Consider the following 6495-nt stretch of genomic DNA (forward strand, 5'->3'; position numbering starts at 1 on the left):
CCCGGAGAGTCATTTATATCGTATTGTCAAAAGAGATTATACCACTACTCCGAGGGTTATTGTTATTTATATTGTCGATTGAGACGATACCGCCGTCCAAGAAATACCCAGAAGATCACCTATGTTGCTGGGTGAAGCATTATCTTCGTTCGGTATCAGGGAGGCATCATCGAAGTCATGCATCGCGAGAAAAAGATTCATGCGTAGCAAGAAGAAGAAACCATGCATAACAAGAGGAAATCCATGCATAGCAAGAGAAAAGTCTTGCATCGCGGGAAAGAGATTCATGCATAACACGAGAAGGATTCATGTATCGCGGAAAAATGTCATGCATCGCGGGAAAGAGATTCATGCATAGCAAGAGAAGGATTCATGCATCGCGGAAAAGAAGTTATGCATTGCAAGAGAAAGATTTACCCATCACAAGAAGATCAACATCGACTGCATCATTTTTTCTTTACAAAATGACATCAAGAGAATTATCAACAACGACGTTAAGAGAACTGTCAACATATTACGTCAGCCTTTTTATTAATCAAAGGAAGAGTACATTGAAGATTATATTGCAAATATGAAACACTAGCTTTATTTGCTTTGCGTCGAACCCGATGAAGTTGACGCCAAATGTTCAAGGAGAGCAATTAAGTGACATCACGGTAAAAGACATTATCTCTCCATTTGAATCGCATGTTATACTAATGAGTTTTATCTCAGTCTTTGTCGAGAGCATCCGAAAGGATGAATTCTCCAAAACAAACCACAAGTGCGGACGACATCAAAAAGGATGCAGCACAACGTGGAACTTTTTCTTAGCAGCGAACTGGGACATAGTCCAAAGAGGAGTGTCAAACTCTTAGGACGCGAGCAGAGGAGCGACTTCCACCACAATCAAACCACACCCCTATCAGAAGGCATATGGGTTTTTCTTAGGTTTGTCGGTTTCAGTTTCACTTCTGGAAATTTTTGGTCTCTACCGAAAGCGGCTTTCCAATCCGAGTGACAAATGTGCCAAGAGCTTTGGGAATTATGTTTGTGTAAGTTCTTAATTATGGGTGTGAAGCGCGCCACATTCATGGCTAAGAGGTTGCAAACCTCTTTTTCATACTCGATTTGCTTTGTCACTCTTCCAGAACTGAAGGTGATCTAGCATAATAGATTTCATTTTCAACCGATAGAGTCGAACTACAAGCAGCCTGATTTCCTAAGTTGGGGATATGTAGGCAGAATCGATGTTGAAACTTGGTTGTATTCCAACATCCGCTCTTAAATCTTATTCCCAACTCTTGAATTCTTTCAAAATCGTGCATCAAATCAAGCATATCGAACTACAAGTGGCCTAAATTCTCATATAGCCTGAGATGTGTAGGAAACCCATTTCCAGGATTCTGCCATAATTCTAAAGTCCGTACCGAAATAGCCTTTTCCTCAAAGATGAAAATGTGATCGGTCAAAATTGGATTAGTCAATTTCATTTTCCTCGAATTTCTTGCATCAATCCAAATAAAATGAGGGACAGTTGTTGACACCTAATTTTGACCCGCCACGATAGGAATTAACTTTTGAACTTCTTAATTCTTAAACAATTTTGAAATAATTGGTTTTATGAAAAACTCAAAATACTTCCCAGATTTTTAAAACGATTTTACTTATTTATGTAATATTTTAAATAGTTAATGTGTTTTATATAGGTACATATATTCTATTAGTATATTTCGTAAATAGTTGAAAATCGTCATAAAAAGATTTTACACTTTTTTAAGTTAAATATTTTATTAATTTAGTTTAGTCTTAATTATAGTTATCATCTTAAAACGATTTGTTTAATTATTTTATTACTAAGCTTGATTATTTTATCTCGTTAAAATGAAGAAGCTTGTTAGTTAATTATATCAATTCGTCTTATTTAGTTACTAGCCGAATTTACTAAAAAAAATAAAAATAAAAAATAATAATAATTCAATTCGGCCACTTTCCTACTCATTGGCTAAATTCGTAATGCAATTGACCACTCAATTCGGTTAAAATTGTAGTTTATTAGCCAAATCCTTTAAGCCCATATTTTTATTTTTAAATTAATTTAAACCCAAATCTTCTAGCCAATAACTCTCAGCATTTTTAATTAATCTGGCCCACTATCATTTTACAATACAATAACAATACAATGCTCAAACCAACCGACCCAATTCCCTCTGTAATCCAGGCCCACTTCCAATTATCAGCTCCTGCTCAACTCCTCCAGCCCACCATTCCAACAACTTTATACATTACATTCAACAATAATACACAACAACAATAGATATAACGTACAAGAGCAATACACCGACCCCATCCCTTTTTTCTTTCCAATTCTATGCAATATCACAGCAGGCTAAATCAGAAGCAACGTCTCCTTCACCAGAGGTTCGTACAGCAGCAACGTCGAGCTCTAAGGACGATGGGAATCGATCCATCCGTCCATCCTCCATTCCTTTTCCGGAATGGAGTTGAAATTTCAGAAAAAAAACTTGTCTTCCCTTAATGGTGTTAGATTTTTGAGGATTTAAATTTTGAATTGGGCCTTTTCCATCCGATTTTCAGCCCTTTCCCCCCTCAAAGTCGAACCCTAGCTCCTTTCTATATAAGACTTTACTGTTTCAATATGAAAGGGGGGGAGAGAGATTCTTCAGTTGGAAAATTTATTGAGAAATAGCCAGTGTTTAAACGGGAAGAAATACACTCAAGCGAGAACTTCTCGAAACCATTTTTGGTTCAGTTTTTGCTTCCGTTTGCTGCGTTTTGTCCACTCAAATTTCGTCGGAACCTCACGTAGTGGTGGAAGCTCTTTCGTAATCATTTTGTTCCTGTCCCGATTCGCTGCTCGTCAAAAGGTATATGGCTCCTAACTCTTTTATTCACTTAGCTTCCGGTAGATGCTTGGGATTTGAGTCGTGTTAGGTGTGGGTCTGATGCGAGTGTTTGAGTACAAATGATAGAAGGTTTATTCCTTGCTTGCTGCTTTTTTTTCCTGAAATTTTCAAGTTGTATGTCGCATCTACTACTGTTTTGAGTTCTTGGATTGTGTTCATCACTGTTCGTCTTGGTTATATACTTGATTGTTTTTTTTGTCGGGTTTTATTTCGAAGTGAACACTTCATTTTTCTTTCTCCAGATTGCATATGCCCTGTTTCCAGTTTTTCTCTGCAAGTTGGCCTTCCGATGTTCATTTTTTATCCCTTAAAGTGTTGTATTTTGGAGTTTCGTATGCCATGTCGTTGTTTGGGAACACTTTGCCCTTACGCATCCTAAACTCTTTAACTCATTATTTTTAGATTAATGTTGGAATAGGTTGAGATAGGGTACATCGTTAACTTGAAGAATATGGTTGCTCGTTTGTTATGAAAGTTAGCTACTCATTATCTCAAAAACACAATCAAAATTTATTAAAATAAATATGCTTGTGTTAATCATAAAAAGTTAAGAACAATAGCTAAACTATATTTTATTAATCACGAATACAAATAAATAATAAAGGAGAAGAAAGAATAAACCACAATTCTCCGGCCTCCACGGCGGCTCTTCCAAAGTTCCTAAGCTAGAAGAAAATTTATATTGTGTCTTGTATCTTGGTTCTTGGCCTCCTCTCAAAAATAACTTTCCATCCCCTATTTATAGATATAGAAACCCTAAATAAAATAATTGAGTCCAAATTAAATTAGGAAAACAAAACCCAATTAAATTGGGTTTTCCGTGTGGCCGCAATTTATGGAAATTCTTGGCGGCAAGGGCTGGTCAGCTGGTGACACGTGGCAGCTGCAAATCACATTCAAATTGAATTGGAAAGTCCTTCTTTGCACCATATATAGAAATATATTATTTTAATAAATTTAATCCATTAAGCTGTCTGCTTGATTTCCTTCTTCAACCTTCCATCTTTAATTCGTTTTAGCTCCAAACTTCTTCATTTTTCCACCAATTTAATTCTACAAATAAAATATACCATTTAACACAATTCATAAAATTAATGCTCAAAAAGGACAAATATAAATCATAAATGTGAGGAAATAATGATAAAAATATGTATTTTTAGCCTCACATCACCTCACGTAGTGGTGGAAGCTCTTTCGTAATCATTTTGTTCCTGTCCCGATTCGCTGCTCGTCAAAAGGTATACGGCTCCTAACTCTTTTATTCACTTAGCTTCCGGTAGATGCTTGGGATTTGAGTCGTGTTATGTGTGGGTCTGATGCGAGTGTTTGGGTACAAATGATAGAAGGTTTATTCCTTGCTTGCTGCTTTTTTTCCTGAAATTTTCAAGTTGTATGTCGCATCTACTACTGTTTTGAGTTTTTGGATTGTGTTCATCACTGTTCGTCTTGGTTATCTACTTGATCGTTTTTTTTGTCGGGTTTTATTTCGAAGTGAACACTTCATTTTTCTTTCTCCAGATTGCATATGCCCTGTTTCCAGTTTTTCTCTGCAAGTTGGCCTTCCAATGTTCATTTTTTATCCCTTAAAGTGTTGTATTTTGGAGTTTCGTATGCCATGTCGTTGCTTGGGAACACTTAGCCCTTACGCATCCTAAACTCTTTAACTCATTATTTTTAGATTAATGTTGGAATAGGTTGAGATAGGGTACATCGTTAACTTGAAGAATATGGTTGCTCGTTTGTTTAAAGAGGGGTCTGATTTCATCCATTTTTGTCTTCAAGATCTGACCCGTGTCATCTCTGTTTTAAAGTGAATCTGTCGTAGGAATTTCTCCTTCCTAAAAATCCCTCTCGTTTGGTTTTGCCATTTGTTGTATACTTAGTTAGATTCAAATCGCAATATCTACTTTGAATCATGATTTTTTTATGTGGATTGATCGCCTAAATTAGAATTTGGAAACTCAGATGTGGTGCTCCTATTCATTGAACCCGTTTGGCTATTATCGGTCACGTCGTAAGTTATTATGGTAAAAAAAAAAAAAAAAAAAAAATTCAACCTACTTTTTTTGGGAAAAAAAAAAAAAAAAAAAAATTCAACCTACTACATTAGTCCTAATTTTCTCGGTCGGTACCCTTTGTTATATGTCTATATTCTCAACATGTGTGCGAGTTCATTTCGTTCAAAGGCATTCGTCTAAGTTTGGACAATGTTTGGTCAGTAGCTTGGTTACTTTTCCTCCAGTGATCTTAGTTGGATTAATAATGAGTTATTATTTTGGATTTTGAATTTGGGCTAGTGTTGATGTCATTTATGTTATTGCCTACTGTCGAGGTCTCTTTGTGAATAATGATTTTCCATTGTAAATTGAGATTGTTTTACCTCATGATCTAAATCATGATTGGGTTATTTTTGTCTTTTAAAAATATTTGATATCTGAACAATAGTGCATGGTTTTCTTTCTTTTTTATTTGCTTAATGCTTTTCGTTATGACAATGATCCGTTACTTATTTTCTTTTATTTTGTTTCGTTAACGCTACATGTGAATGCCGTTGGAATCCATTGGACCCCCTCTCTTTGCATTTCGTGGAGTGGGCCTTACGGGCCCAATTCTATATTTTTATCGAGTCTGAAACAGCCGACGAACAGGTCACACGCAGCATAGGGGATGGGAATTAAGTTTACAGATTCTGGAAAGCTGAAAAATCAGCTATATACTGCTTTTATACACTGATAAACGGTCCAACCCAACAAAATACCGGATTAAAATTGAAAATACAGGTTGGAGGCGTCAAAGGGGATTGTATACACTTGGTATACAGTCTGATATACAAGAAAACGGGTCAAAATACGACCCGTATGCAAAGTATACACTCGTTGTATCACGATTTTCAGAAGCGAAAATGGGCTGAAGGAGGCCCAAAAAACGCAGCAACAGGCCCAAATTTGACATGCTTCTCCTTTCCCTCATTTATTATATTTGACTAACACTTTGATTATTTTATGATTCAACTTAATTAAATTCCCCAAGAGTGGTTATTTCATTTTATTTTCGAATTAAAGTATATATATTTTTGTTACTTAATTTTTATTTTAATATTAGTCTTGTTGACATTTTATGAATTATTTCCCTTTCGTTCATCCCCCCTTAAGATAAATAAAATGATAAAAATAATAATAGTAATAAAATAATAAGTTCATTTACTTAGTTAAAAAAAAAAAAAAATCAAAATTGTGTGTTCTTTACTTAGTTAAATTTTAAAAATATTTAGTTAAAATAAATGAGTTCTCTTACTTCGTTAAACTTTCAAAATTAGTCAAAGTTGTGAGTTCTTTACTTAGTTAAATATTAAAAATATTAGTTAAAAATAAATAAATTCTTTTACTTGAGTTAAAATTTCAAATTAGTCAAAAATCATTTTGGTCAAATCTCCGGTCAACCGCGAGTTAGCGGGCATTCCGAGGGCCTAACACCTTCTCGGAATGTACATTGAACTCGAACCCTTGTTTTCAATCGATTTTATCTGTTTGAATCTTTTGAAAAACCTTATATTTTTCTTGATTTTTTTACTAAAAATTAAGTGGCGACT

Source organism: Solanum tuberosum, unplaced genomic scaffold (genome assembly GCF_000226075.1).
Source record: "Solanum tuberosum cultivar DM 1-3 516 R44 unplaced genomic scaffold, SolTub_3.0 scf00240, whole genome shotgun sequence".
Classification (NCBI taxonomy): Eukaryota; Viridiplantae; Streptophyta; class Magnoliopsida; order Solanales; family Solanaceae; genus Solanum; species Solanum tuberosum.